Source organism: Mobula birostris, chromosome 15, assembly GCF_030028105.1.
Source record: "Mobula birostris isolate sMobBir1 chromosome 15, sMobBir1.hap1, whole genome shotgun sequence".
NCBI classification, from domain to species: Eukaryota; Metazoa; Chordata; class Chondrichthyes; order Myliobatiformes; family Myliobatidae; genus Mobula; species Mobula birostris.
In genome coordinates this window covers 20,542,213-20,557,289 of record NC_092384.1, presented here as the reverse complement: position 1 = coordinate 20,557,289, position 15,077 = coordinate 20,542,213, and the positions used below count along the sequence as shown (strand labels likewise).

Below are 15,077 nucleotides of genomic sequence, written 5' to 3'. Positions count from 1 at the left end.
TTTTAGGTGCAGTATTTTAAGGAGCACAAAAGTTAAGAAAAACATAAAGTAATATATATTGAAATTCCATTCCATTGCTTGCTAAATTTGATGCATTGGATTCTGAATGAAATGTTAGATATTAACATACATCTCCTTATTTTCAAATAGATGCTCCTGCTGACATATCACAATAGTTTTCTATGTTTTTATTACCTATGACTCCCTTGTAACATCGTGGCAGCATCCTTTAATTTGTTGTATTGTTTAATTTGCTGATTCAAATTTTCCACTTGCAAGTTTAGTCTGTCATTTTCTCTGTGAAGTTCCTCTGAGAGAACAGATAAACAGAAAATGTTTCACCATTTTACAGGAATCATTGAACATTTTGGTTTATATTCAGGTTAAATCTCTGTCAAGCAATTTTGATATTTGGTGAGTAAAGATTAAAATAACAATCAGCAGCAAAGGTTTGAAGTGGCAGGGTTATTATACATTTACATTTTTGCTGCAATAATTAGCTCCTAAATCCTTAATATTTTAAATTTTCCCTGAATATTCTAATTCCTGAGTAGGTGGTTGATGAAGCCAAATGGGATATCTGGATTTATGCATAAGATCAACAAAATACAGGAATATAATATGTAAGCTGACAAACTTTTGAAGTAGAACATTGTAGATGTTAGAAAGCTGAAATAAAAACAGAATAGAAAACTCTGCTTGTATGAAACATTTGGGGAAGGTGGGAAAAAAGGTAAATATTTAATCAAATCGTGTAATCACCTGGAAGTTTAACTTGTTTTTCCTCCAGAGATGGCACACGACCTGCTACAAAGCTTCACCATTTTCTGAATTTATTACAACATAAACTGTTAGAGTATAAACTTTGCAGAATTGAATAATCTCCTAACATTCAATCTTCATGCTCTTCCAAAGTGCACCTATCATGTGATGGTGTGAAGATGTATGCCATTTACGTACTCTTACAGATAACTTGCAATCCATTATGAAAACAACAAAGAATGCTTCATAAAACAATACATGTACAATATTACTCAAATCTTAATGGAATTTTAAATAAGCAACACATACCACCTGCATCAAATGTATTTTATGCTGCAGAGAAAGGCAGATGGTGAGAACAATTTGTGTGATAGGGTGGAGACCTGTCTTTAACCTCTTACAACTTGCCAACAATGCCAATTTAAAGCTTTAAAAAGAAATCATGCCACCTTGTAACTTGGTATATTGCAACCTTAGCATTAACACTGAATTCAATAGTTTCAGGTAACTACTCTTTTGAAGTTTTAAAGAGAAGTTTTCATTACTAGTCATCAAATGGAATCATTCAGTCTGTGTACAACCATAAACCCTCCACAAATACTATCTGAATGGTGTGTATTTGCAGCATTGTTTTCCTCAACTGTCCTTCACTTTTCCTCATTTTCCATTGTTACCGGAATATTTATTGTCCGGCAGCCAGATCTGTTATTAATGAGCTTTTACTGCCTTTTCTCAGATGACATCAGCAATAATTGTGACATTTCAGACACTTTCCAACTCCACCCGATCACAAACACGTTCTTTTGCTCCACCCCTTCATTTTCTCTGCAACTTAAAACGTACGATCGTAAAATTTTCCAACTTTCATGATGAATCATCAGCCAGAATGACTCTTCGTCTCCATCCATTGAAGCTGCTGGACTTGCTGAGATATTTCCTGCACTTTCTCTTTTTATTTCATAACGGATCTACAGAAACATTTTAAATGAGAAAAAGAGACCTACCGTTGCGTTGTTGATGTCCAGCAGAATTTGCAAGTTCTAAACTCTTTAACCGAGAGCACAGCCTGTCGTTTTCATCGATCAGTTTTTCAAACTTCCCATTTAAAGATTCCTTCAAAAGGTATTAAAACAAGATGTCACTGTTCCCTTAGTCAAAAGCAAGTGTCAAAGTCAATCTTTAGAAGTTTTTCCAATGTGGTTGGACAGGCTTGACATATGAAAGACATACCTTTTTACAGTGCAGAAAGATATATATTTTCATTCTTCCCTAGAAGATACACACTTTACCAATATTTTAAACATCAAAGAGATCATAGTGCAAATCCTATATAATTTGCATTGCCACCGTGCCTCAGGTTTTAAAGGAAGTTTCTGAAAGATTTGAAGTTGGCATGCTTAGGAAATATAAGCTTTTATGAAATAAAGTAGTTTCAAATTTGAAACATTTGTTTCATAGCAAGTTGAAACAATTCCACAATAAGACATCCTAAGACTCTTAAAAGGAGCATTAGCAAACAAAATTTAATTTGTAAATGCTTGCTATGAGACCAGAAGCTTGGTCAAAAGTTAGATTTCAGAGAATGTGGTTACGAAAGAAATAAAAAGTTAAAGGTGCTGACAAGCTTAGGGAGGGAATTTCAGCATTTTTGCCACAGGGGGCTGAAAACTACCAATGGAATGAGTGAAGACGATATTGCACAAGGGTCAGAATTGCCACACTACAGGGATCTCCGCGTGGAGAAAGAGCTGAAGAATTTTAGAGGTTGACTGCAAAATCTGCCCCCAAAAACTACCAATTGTGTTTTCTGTAGAACCACTCTTGGATCTATTGCACATTCGTTTTCAATAAGATGAGTTAACGGGTTTCTGTGACGTGGCAGTGGAAGTGGTGGACACAAGATTAAATGATGCTCACCAAATCATCTTCTTTCTGAGTCAATTGATGTTTAATATGAAGTAACTGCAGAATCTAGGCCAGACACTGTTCTGATCAGCAGAGATCTGTTCTCTTCTGTTAACACTTTAACCTTTTCTTCCAGGCTTTGAACTTTTGAAATTGCCATTGTGTCCAGCGCATTGAAGAGCAGTTCTTCAGCAGTCTATAGGAGATTATATGGCAACAAAGAAAAACTGAATCACTGCTCCAAAATAAACTTGCAGCGATTTGGAAGTTCTGGGGTAGCACTTCAGTTGTCATTCGATATATCCAGTATTTTTAAAAATTTGTTATAAATAAGATACGAAGTAGCATTATGAATGTTATTTAGTTGTATCGATGAGACAAGGCAATTGTAACTCTAACCCGAAACCTAGCATCTTCTTTTTTTCTCCTTTTGTAAGTTATTCAGAAAACAACTGTGAACAAACGTTTGTTCATCTCTGCTTTTTCCTCATCATCTGCGAACTTAGTTTTAGATTGCTTTAGTTTAATTTTACAAGTTTTATTCAAATGTTCAATAAAAATTCGTTGCCTCAAAATCATGCTTCATTTAAAGTCTTACAAATATTACCAGGAATTGATAACGTGAATTTTACCTCTTGACCTCAACCCTGGGGGATCACCAAGCCATTCATAAAGGAAGACAACTTACTAAGAAAGCTTTGGTTTCTGTCGAGTAAATGTGAACCACTCCAATGTCAGTCCACAAGATCAAGTAAATTCTGGAACTGCGGGGAAATATTTGCAGAGCTGCCAGATCTGAGCCCCAATGGAATTCGAGGATTATAATCACCACATTGATCTACTTCAGGCAATTTATGCAGAGCTGTCTGTTGGTAAAAGGAGAAGTATAATTACAATGTGCTTACATATACAAGAGATTCAGAGTTCATTTAAAAATCACCATTTCTAAATTATGTTAGATCATTTCGCAAATGTGAGGAATACCCACAGCTGATAAGCCTGTCAACTGATGGATTTCACCCATTCGAATCAAAATAATACCACTGCAAGTGGTGATAACAAAATAGCTGAAGTATACTTAGTTTGCCAAGGCATTCAAATAATATCAGTTTTGAAACATGGCAAATCTTAATTTATATGACCACTGTGAAGAAGAGTCCATCTTTAGTTACAATGTCTAATATTCACTTAGTTCTCATGAGCTCATGCACAATAAGGTACTTTAAAAGGGGGAAAATCCAGCACAATATAGACTCTTGAGATTTATGTCAACAGATCAAACATTGTTTAACTCCTGAACCAATCACTCTGAAAAAATTGTTAAATAAACATCTCAGGAAGAGTAAGTCAGAATAGTGAAGTCATTGCAAAATCAGGTACAGAATGGATTCAGAAAAGGAAAGGAAATACATTTTCAGTTGAATTTTAAAAATCTCCAAAATGATTAAGAATGAGAATTTCTACATCAACTATTTACTTTTAAGCAACAGTGTTTGACAATATACTGTCACAGAGCCATACAACATGGAAATGAGCTCCTGAACTCATCTCTATGCCAGTCATTACCTTCCTATCTTTACTAAACCCTTTTCCTAGCATCCAGCCCATACTATTCAGCACCACGATATCTCAAGTGCCTATCGAAATACCTCTTATATGCTATGATTGTACTGGCCTCTATCATCCTCTCAGGTGTTGTGTTCCAGATTTGTGGTCAGAAGGAAGAATGGGAAGGTATGGGTGTGTGTGGACTATAGGACTCTGAACAGGCGTACCGTCCCTGACCAGCATACGGTCCCAAGGATCGAAGACGCGCTGGCCTGTCTGAGTGGTGTGAAGTGGTTCAGTGTGCTGGACTTCAGGAGTGGATATTACCAGATCCCCATGAGTGAGCCTGACAAAGAAAAGACGGCATTTATATGTTCACTGGGATTCTTCCTGTTCAAATGGATGCCCCAGGGCATAGCGGGAGCTCTGGTAAATTTCCAGCGTGTCATGGAGAAAACTGTGGGGATATGAACATTCCTCCTCATCCCTGTTCTAAAGAGTCGCCTCTCCATTCTCCAGTCGCCTCTACATTAGTATTACTGTTTGGCATTCCTGTGAGAGGGAGGATCAAAGATAATGGACTACACCTGGGGACATGTTGAAAGAGCAGCCAAGGATAGAGGACTCTGGCGAAGCTGTGCCCTCTGGTCCTCTCACACTAATGGAAACATTATCTCTACGTACACTCTATCAAGACTTTTCAATATCTGATAGGTTTCAATGAGATCCCCTTCTTCCCCCATTCATTTCCTTTCCACCACACCCCCCCCCACCTTCTAAACTCCAAAGAGGTCCAGAGCCATTAAAATAAAAGATTAGATTTATTAATCACATTTTCATCGAAGTATACAGTGAAGTGCATCGTTTGCATCAAATTAAATTGCTACACTAAATCTACAAGCCTACATTAGTATTACTGTTTGGCATTCCTGTGAGAGGGAGGATCAAAGATAATGGACTACACCTGGGGACATGTTGAAAGAGCAGCCAAGGATAGAGGACTCTGGCGAGCTGCCTATGCCCCAGTAGGGGTGACTGGTTTAAGCCAAGCCAAGCGTAGATCTAATCAGCAGCTGAGCTGATTGGAAAATAAACTCTACATCCCTGTTGAACTGTAACAATCTTTCACCCCTTCTTTACTGAGCATCTATGACTGTATGAAAAATATTTCAAGAGTCGGCAGCCAAAGCCCTTTGAGGAAGAGAGTTCCAAAGAGCCATCAGGAAGCAGGGCAATACTGCAGAACGCCCAGTGGCACTGAGGACATTTATTTGGCTGGCTCTGTTGAGTTTTTATTGACATCCCATGCGATAATGATAATGGGGACAGCAATGGCAAAGCAAGGGGTGGTGGTGAGAACACTTGTTGGGTTATTGGCACACTGATCACACTGAAATGTGACCTGGGTAATGACCTATTTGGGTAGATGCCAGTGTGGTAACTGTACTAAAAGAGCTTGGATACAGGCACAACTTGTTCTGAAGTAGTAGTTTTCTTCACTTCTTTAGAACAAGTCTTACCTTCATGCAAGGACATTTTCTGAAATCACCACCTTTGTTGTACATTTATGGACAGCCCTGTGGAGCAGTTAGTGGAGCATCTGCCTTTTAGCTCCAGTCATCCATATTCAACCTCAGCCTTTGACGCTGCCTGCATGGAATGTGCAAATTCTTCAGTGACCGTGCATTCCTTCTCTGTATTCCAGTTTCTCAGACATCCCAAAAATGCAAGGGTTGGTGCGTTTATTGCCCACTGTAAATTGACTTTTGTGTTGGAAAGTACTAGAATCTGGGGAGGGGGATGGGTAGAAATGAGTGCAGATAGGTGCCTGATGATCGGGACATACTCAGTGGGCCGAAGGGCCTGTCCCTGTGCTGCATGATTGGCTGTGTCCTCACCCATTTCACAATATTACACATTGTCAATTCCGTCCACTTGTTGTCAACAGAATTGACTAATGGAGCAGAATACCAGAATTGCTTGAAAAACTTTCTAAATACAGTGGATTTGGTTAATTGGGACACATCTGGACCAGCACATTATGACCCAATTAGCCAAAGGCTTTCATGGAAAGAGTTAAAAAAGTGTAAAAAAAAATTGCCATTAACTGTAACAAATCATGCATTTAAATTAAACACAGAACAAGTTAGAACATGATCAATACTACTACAGTACAATAAAACTATTAATTCTTAATTGTTATAAGTAGAGGAAATTAATTCAGTATCTTTTGATGGATTATAAATTAACAAAATCAATGCAGACACCTTCATACTGCCTTCGTAGTCATTGTCATACTTTATTGATCCCGGGGGAGATTGGTTTTCGTTACAGTTGCACCATAAATAATAAATAGTAATAGAACCATAAATAGTTAAATAGTAATATGCAAATTATGCCAGTAAATTATGAAATAAGTCCAGGACCAGCCTATTGGCTCAGGCTGTCTGACTCTCGAAGGGAGGAGTTGTAAAGTTTGATGGCCACAGGCAGGAATGACTTCCTATGATGCTCTGTGTTGCATCTCAGTGGAATGAGTTTCTGGCTGAATGTACTCCTGTGCCCACCCAGTACATTATGTAGTGGATGGGAGACATTGACCAAGATGGCATGCAACTTAGACAGCATCCTCTTTTCAGACACCACCGTGAGAGAGTCCAGTTCCATCCCCACAACATCACTGGCCTTACGAATGAGTTTGTTGATTCTGTTGGTGTCTGCTACCCTCAGCCTGCTGCCCCAGCACACAACAGCAAACATGATAGCAGTGGCCACCACAGACTCATAGAACATCCTCAGCATCATCGGGCAGATGTTAAAGTACCTCAGTCTCCTCAGGAAATAGAGACAGCTCTGACCCTTCTTGTAGACAGCCTCAGTGTTCTTAGCCCAGTCCAGTTTATTGTCAATTCGTATCCCCAGGTATTTGTAATCCTCCACCATGTCCACACTGACCCCCTGGATGGAAACAGGGGTCACCGGTACTATAGCTCTCCTCAGGTCTACCACCAGCTCCTTAGCCTTTTTCACATTAAGCTGTAGATAATTCTGCTCACACCATGTGACAAAGTTTCCTACCGTAGACCTGTACTCAACCTCAGCTCCCTTGCTGATGCATCCAATTGTGGCAGAGTCATCAGAAAACTTCTGAAGATGACAAGACTCTGTGCAGTAGTTGAAGTCCGAGGTGTAAATGATGAAGAGATAGGGAGACAAGACAGTCCCCTGTGGAGCCCCGGTGCTGCTGATCACTCTGTCAGACACACAGTGTTGCAAGCACACATACTGTCGTCTGTCAGTCAGGTAATCAAGAATCCATGATACCAGGGAAGCATCCACCTGCATCACTGTCAGCTTCTCCCCCAGCAGAGCAGGGTGGGTGGTGTTGAACGCACTGGAGAAGTCAAAAACATGACCCTCACAGTGCTATCAACAATTGCATCCTCCAAATCTTCATTTTCACTGTAACATTGCAGATGATTGTCAATACCTCAATTTCATCGTAGCTCCTAACTTGTTGAAGTAGTGAAATTGTTTCATTTTCACTCCTCCTCATTTCTGGCATCTCCAAGCCTGAATGCTTGAAACCACAGTGAGCAAAACAGTTCTGAATCATCTCACTGCTTATTTCTTGCCAACAATCAGTGTCAAAGATCACTGCTTTTTGAATACACACACAGCTGACGCTAATTAAAACTGTTTGTTCTGAGTGCAGTGTAGTGTCTAACAGACACGAGTGCACACAGTTGATGCTATTTAGAAATGGTTCAGCAACAGACTCCTGCCCCAATTAAGCAGCATAGTGCCTAATAGACAAAGGGTATCCAGCAATTTTCTCCATTCGTTTTTGTTCTTTAAGAGCTGTCCCGTGTGGCTGCCCCGATTAACCAATTGCCCAATTAACCAGAATGCACTACATATTGAAATACTGTTTAGCTGGAAAGCCACCAAGATCAGTGGGAAAGAGGAAAAATGCAATAAATGAAACTTCGTAAAAGGCAATCACTGCAAACCAGTCACAAGTTTTTAAGGAAACAACATGCACAGGAGCATGGGTGTGCTTCACAAGCTTTGCAAGTTGAACTTCACTGTCCACCTTATATCAACTAAGTACATGAGTGAAAAATAATTGAAGTACAGGAATGAAACAGCTGGGCTAGATTTAAACAAGAATATAAATACTGTTGCTGGAAGCTTCAACTTTCAGAACATTTCTGAAAACAGCTTATTCAATTGCTCATATTTAAAATCCTTTTAAAGTTGATTTTAATCAAATTATGTCATTTATTGATAACATATCACTATATAAAGAGCACTCATCAATTATTGGATGAGAAATCATTACCTTCAGTGTTCACACTGTCACTGTTTCAGTGTTGTGTATTTTCAGGTTCCACTCTGAATAGCTGAATGAGGGGTAAAGTTTCCCGAACTGTACCCAATAATATTCCTAATTCCAAAGTTCAGAACAGCACCAGCTGTCGCAACAGCAACATTTTAACAAGACTTCTAATATACTGCCAACATGCAATGAGATGTGTTTGTGGATTTGGTCTCAGAGCACTAGGTCAGTGCAGCACGTGACTTTGCCTGGTAGTGTGGAAAGGGAGCACTCATTTCATCAATCTGAGAACTATTCCATGTCCCACGGGTGAAAGGACAGCTTGCAAAAAAACTACTCCTAAATACCTGAGTGTTCAAACCACTCTCAACATAACTAACTTCCACCCTTTCCTCTGATGCAGTTGCGAGCAACCATTTTCTTCAACACGCACTGTCAGCTAATGTATTTAACCTAAAGCAGCAGTACAACCTGTTTTGACTTATCATCGACACTGTGGGATGTTGAACGACAACGAGCTGTAATTTTCCACTTCCTATATGGGCTATTAAGTCAAATATTCCAAATCAATCATTGCCTTGTTTCAGAAAAGATATATTTTGTAATCAATTGGAAAATCACTGTTCTCTCTGTAGTAGCCAATCACAACTTTAAAATCAGGGGGAAAAGCAAACTAAAGATGCCAGCGTTTCCTTAAATGTAACTACAAGTCTTCAGTTCTCATGCATTTGGTTACAATGCACTGTGAGCTACTATGCTGTTAATAACCATCATTTGCACATCCACAATCTGGATTATAATGATTCCAATTTTTCTCATTAACCTATCAATAAAAAAATTCAATTGAAAAGTGAACTTCACTTACCATTTCTTCCAAGGTTCACAAATGCCATATAAATTGGATTATAATGACAGAGCACAACTGCTCCAAGTGAGAACTGCAGATCTGCGCTCAGGGGAATGCACTGTATTAATAAATCTTGTATTGAAAATGCTTGGACCCATTCTTATTATAAATATTGTTTTAATAAGAGTGAAGTCATAAATCATCTCATTAGTCACTCCAGCACATCTTCAAATACTCAAAGGCAATTCAGATCTCAAGTGATTCCTGAACATTATTATAACAGTACTGTGCTCCAGCCACAATGCATAGTCAAATACGAGTGTGCGTACTCGTTTTGTGCTGTGTCGTATGTCGTGGTGATCATCATCTTTCCATAACCATGATTGTTCTTGGCAAATTCTTCTACATAAGTGGCTTGCCATTGCCTTCTTCTGGGCAGAGTTTTTACAAGATGGGTGACCCCAGCCATTACCAATATTCTGCCTGGCATCAGTGGTCACATGACCAGGACTTGTGATCTGCACCAACTGCTCCTGCAACCATCTATCAGCTGCTCCCATGGCTTCACGTGAGCCTGAACAGGGGGCTAAGCAGCTACACCTTGCCCGAGAGGGACCTGAAGGCTGGAGCAGAGAAGGAGCGCCTTGTACCTCCTGTATATCAGACCAACCTACTCGAACATCAGTCTAACCACCCCGCTACCCACAGGCCATGTGCCTAAAAGTTTCTTCAATGTTGCCCATGTATCTGCCCCCACCACTATCACTGGTAGCACATTCCACGCACCCACCACCCCATGCAAAAAAACTTACCTCTGATATCCCCTTATAATTTCCTCTAATCAGCTTAAAATTATGCCACCTTGTACAAGCCATTTCAGCCCTAGGAAAAAGTCTGGCTGTCCACTCTACCTATGCTTCTTATCTTAGACACCTCTATAATGTCACCTCTCATCCACACTCATTCCAAATAGTCCAAACTCACCTGCCCTCAAAAGACATTCTCTCCAACCCAGACAGCTTCCTGGTAAGTCTCCTCAGTACCTCTCCAAAGTTCCCACATTCTTCCTATGGGGCTACCAGAACTGAACACCATACACCACAAGTGGGCTAACCAGAGATCTGCAGTATTAGCTTATGTCTCCTGAACTCAATCCCCTGACTAATGAAGGCCAACACACCATGCACCTTCTTAACCAGCCTCTCAATGTGTTCAGCAACGTTGAAGGATCTGTGGATGTAGACCCCAGGGTACCTCTGTTTAACCACACTGCTAAGAACCCTGTACGCTGTCTTCAACTTTGATCTTCCAAAGTGTACCACTTCACACTGTTCTGGACTGAATACCTTCTGCCACTCCTCACCCAGCTCTGCACCCTATCAATGTCCTGTGTTAACCTATGAAACTTTCTAAATCAGGTGTTGCCGATTTTTTTTATATGCCATGGAACAGGATCATTAAACAAGGGGTCCAAGGACCCCAGGTTGCGAACCCATGTTCTACACCATTCACAATACCACCAACCTTCCTATCATCTGCAAACTTACTAACCCATCCTTCTACCCTCATCCAAATGATATACCAAAATCACAAAGAGCGGGGGGGAGGGGGGGCCAGAACAGTTCCCGGTGGAACTGTTCCCAGCCTATTCTGACCTGAGGTAGAATATACTTCATCCGCCATCACCCTCTGCCTTCAGTGGGCAAGACATTTCTGAAACCACAAAGCCAAGTTTTCCTGGATCTCAGGCCTTCTGACATTCTGAATGAGCCTATAGTGAGGAATCTTGTCTAACAGCTCAGTAAGTTCCATATGGACCACATCCACTGACAAAACAAATTAATTATGGTAGAGCAAATTGTTTTCCCTCTTCACTTATAGTAATTTTTGTTTCTTATCAGTATTTGCCCATTAGATGCATTGCACTGGGACAAAATTATGGTCATCATGATTTTTGTGCAATTTCTGACTTACTGAAAAAACATCTACTTCTGGACATCTCAAAAATTAAACTGAACTAATTTGTTACCAGGAATGGCCAGTACCCATCGCTGTGTGGAAAAACTTGCCACTTGGGTCTCCGTTAAATCATTCCCCTGTATTTTGACTCCCCTACCATGGGAGAAAGACTATCACTATTCATGTTACCTACGTCCATCATGATTTTATAAACCTCTAAAAGGTCACATCTCAGCCTTCTATACCCTGATGAGGAAAAGTGTGTGTGGCAATTCTCATCACAAGACCATACATCTAATTCATCAGGACTCTACAGGAATAATATCAAACAAAATATCAAAATATACACCAGCTGATGAAACAACACTCCGCAACAACTGCGACTGGTCCACTTGGTAGCATTGCTTGGAGACGATGAACCAAATCGTCAAATCTACCTGCCGACATCTGAAAATATTTGATATGCATTTGCCTCGTCCATGTATCTCAGTGGCCAGACAAGCACAGATAATTCACCCTCCTTCTGCCTCAATCCGTCGAATGGTCATACACGCCATCTCCTCTGATGTCTTCTCCCTTTCCTGCGTTGCAGTAATTTCAATAGAAGTAACTCTTGTTCAACATTTATTAGCTCCAACTCCAACATGATGAGCTCAGTTCAGTCATCATTGTTTGAAGTACACAAAGAAACCCAACACGAAGAAACCCCACCGATTCTCCCATTGATCTTTAAGTTCTTGAGGCTGTAGCGCTTTACATAGCCAGCCAGTAGGGTTGCCAACTGTCCCATATTAGCCAGGACAGCCCGTATATTGGGCTAAATTAGTTTGTCCCATACAGGACCGCTCTTGTCCCGTATTTCCCCCCCGCTAAGGTAGAGTTTTCCTATGAAACCTTTCATGCTGAAATGGCGTAAAGCAAAGAAGCAATTACCATTAATTGATATGGGAAAAATTTTTGGCGTTCCCAGACCCAAAAAATAACCTTTCAAATCATACCAAATAACACATAAAACCTGAAATAAGTCTAAAATATAGCAAAAGCAGGAATTATATGATAAATACACAGCCTATATAAGGTGGAAATAATGTATGTACAGTGTAGTTGGGAAGATTAAGCCAAAACCGATATGTGGGAAAAAAAATGGGCACGTACACGCATGCGCGTATCATGCACAAAGCTTCATGGTCATGGTAGGCTTTCTCGGGGTAATCAGAAGTGTCTTGTCAACACACACACAAAGTGCTGGTGAACGCAGCAGGCCAAGCAGCATCTATAGGAAGAGGTACAGTCGACATTTCCGGTCGGGACCCTTCGTCAGGATTTGACTGCCACTTTTGTCCCTTATTTGGGAGTGAGAAAGTTGGCAAACCTACCAGTCAGCACTAACACTTACACAAATTTCAGCTTCTTGCTGCTTTATTCTGCGAATGCTCGATCCGTTCTTAGCGACCTTACCGCCCACTTCGGAATGGGACATGTCACTTTTCAAAAGATCTGATATTTCTTGGCGAGAGATAGCACTTTGCGTTTCCTCTTAGCTTTTGAGGAATTGCTTTGACCACGTAATTGCTTTTAAGGAGCCATTTTTTCACAGAAACAAAGTAGCGAACAATGCTCGAACAACCAGTGCTGGAGAAAGAACTTCCGGGTTTTCCGGCTTCGCGGTTGGTTGATTTCAGCCACTGGCTTTTACCATTGGCTGTTTACCGTTGAACGGGACTGGGGGCAGGGCAGGGCAATTGCGACGTCAGCGTTTAACCAACAAAAATAAATGGATGCTGTCGATACCCCATACCACCCGGTGCGCTGAGTGTCTGAGGAAACTTTGACCAGCCCTCAATGACCTCGCATCTTAACGGTTCAGTAAACACCCATCAGCCCCGATCCAGAGGAAGGGCTTCACCCACTGAGACACGGCGGGCGAACAACTTCAGGGGCTCCACAATGGCCTTGAGAAGGACGAAACCGGCCGCGCCGAGGTCATCTTCCATCTTGCAATGGAGGAATCTCAACAAAAGTTTCATGTTACGGAAACAGAGTTATCTCGGTTGAAAGACATGCGTGATCAGCAACTGATTGATTGGCAGAAGAAGGTAGAGCACATACAAATCCTTGAACAGAAAGACAAACACAAGGCAGATCTGGTACAAGCTCTTAAAGAGATTCATGCTGAATATCAACAGTTTATTGGAAGAAATAAAGAGCATATGGACAAATATAAGCAAAAGATTGAGGAAGGCAGCACGAAGGCACTGGAAAATGCCAAGAAGGAACTAGAATACTATCATAAAGAAATAAATGAGCTAAAATTAAAAGATGAACCAATGAAGAACTTGCTGTTAGAAAAGAAAAACAAATTGTTCAGACAGAGAGAATACAGTGAGGAACTGAAGAAAAAGACTATCTATCAGACAAGGGAATATCAGAAACTATTAAACATAAAGACACAGCTTGAACAAGAGATTAGCATTTACAAATATTTACAGGGTCAAGTGGAATGGAAAGCAAGTGACTGCTCATCTCAGCCATCAATAACTGAAAAAGAGGCAAGAGATACGAACGACACGTGTAATGTCTTCAATTGATGAACACAAGGAATTTTTGTTTTTATTTTATATTTAATTTTTTCAACACCAGGAATGTGAGGAAAATGAAGAATTGAGTGCCCTGGATCAAGACTAAAGCTGGTCTGTTGAACACAAAATGACCGAGTTCCATCTGCTCAACATTCTCACTGAGAAGAAGAGCTCGGAACCTTAAACACGTCACCGAGAAATCCACATCTTCCACTTCTGCATTATTTCAATAACTGTGTATGAAAGATCACTAATTCTGCTTGTTTCACACATGAAGTGGGACTAGGGAGGGGGGAAGGGAGGGGTACAGGGGAAGTACTCAGCGGGGGAGTAGGGGTACGGGTGAGGTACTGAGGAGAGGGTGCAGAGGTACAGGGGAGGGGTATGGGGGAGGGAGGAGAAACTACAGGGGAAGGGAGGGGCAAGAGAGGGGTACGAGGAGGGGGCAGGGTGAAGGGAGGAGGGGGAGGGAGAGGGGTACAGTGGGGAGGGAAGGGGAGAGAAGGTACAAGGAGAGCGAGGAGTAGGAACAGGGAGAGGGGTACAGGAAGGGGGCAGGGTGAAGGGAGAGGGGTACAGTGGGGAGGGGGAGGGTAGGGGAAGGGGTGAGGAGGAGGGGAATGGGTGAGGAAGACGGTAGGGTTGAGGGGGAGGGGAGGGTGACAGGAAGGGGGAGCGGAGGGTGAGCGGAAGGGTGAAGGGGTGAGGGGATCAGTACTGGATTATCGAAGGAACCGGATTACAGGTAGTCAGATTAGTGAAGGTTGACTGTATAAAATGTTGGTAAGGCCTAATTTGGAGCATTGTGTGCAGTTTTGGTCACCTACCTACAGGAAAGATGCGAATAAGTTTAAAAGAATACAGAGAAAATTTAGAAGGATGTTACCAGGGCGAGGACCTGATTTACAGGGAAAGTTTGAATAGGTTAGAACTTTATTCCCTTGGACATAGTTGATTGAATAGAGCTATACAGAATTATGAGGGGTATAGACAGGGTAAATGCATGCAGGCTTTTTCCACTGATGTTGGGTGAGAGTAGAACTAGAGGTGATAAGGGTGAAAGGTGAAAAGTTTAAGGGGAACCTCTTCTCTCAGGGTGGTCAGAGTGTGGAATGAGCTGCCAGCAGAAATGAGG

The 15,077-nt window shown here is 41.1% G+C and overlaps 1 pseudogene; it reads left to right on the top strand.

Annotated features, from left to right (window-relative positions):
• The first annotated feature begins 4,551 nt into the window (after window positions 1-4,551).
• On the top strand, window positions 4,552-13,988 carry LOC140210426 (uncharacterized; annotated as a pseudogene).
• Window positions 13,989-15,077: the final 1,089 nt, after the last annotated feature.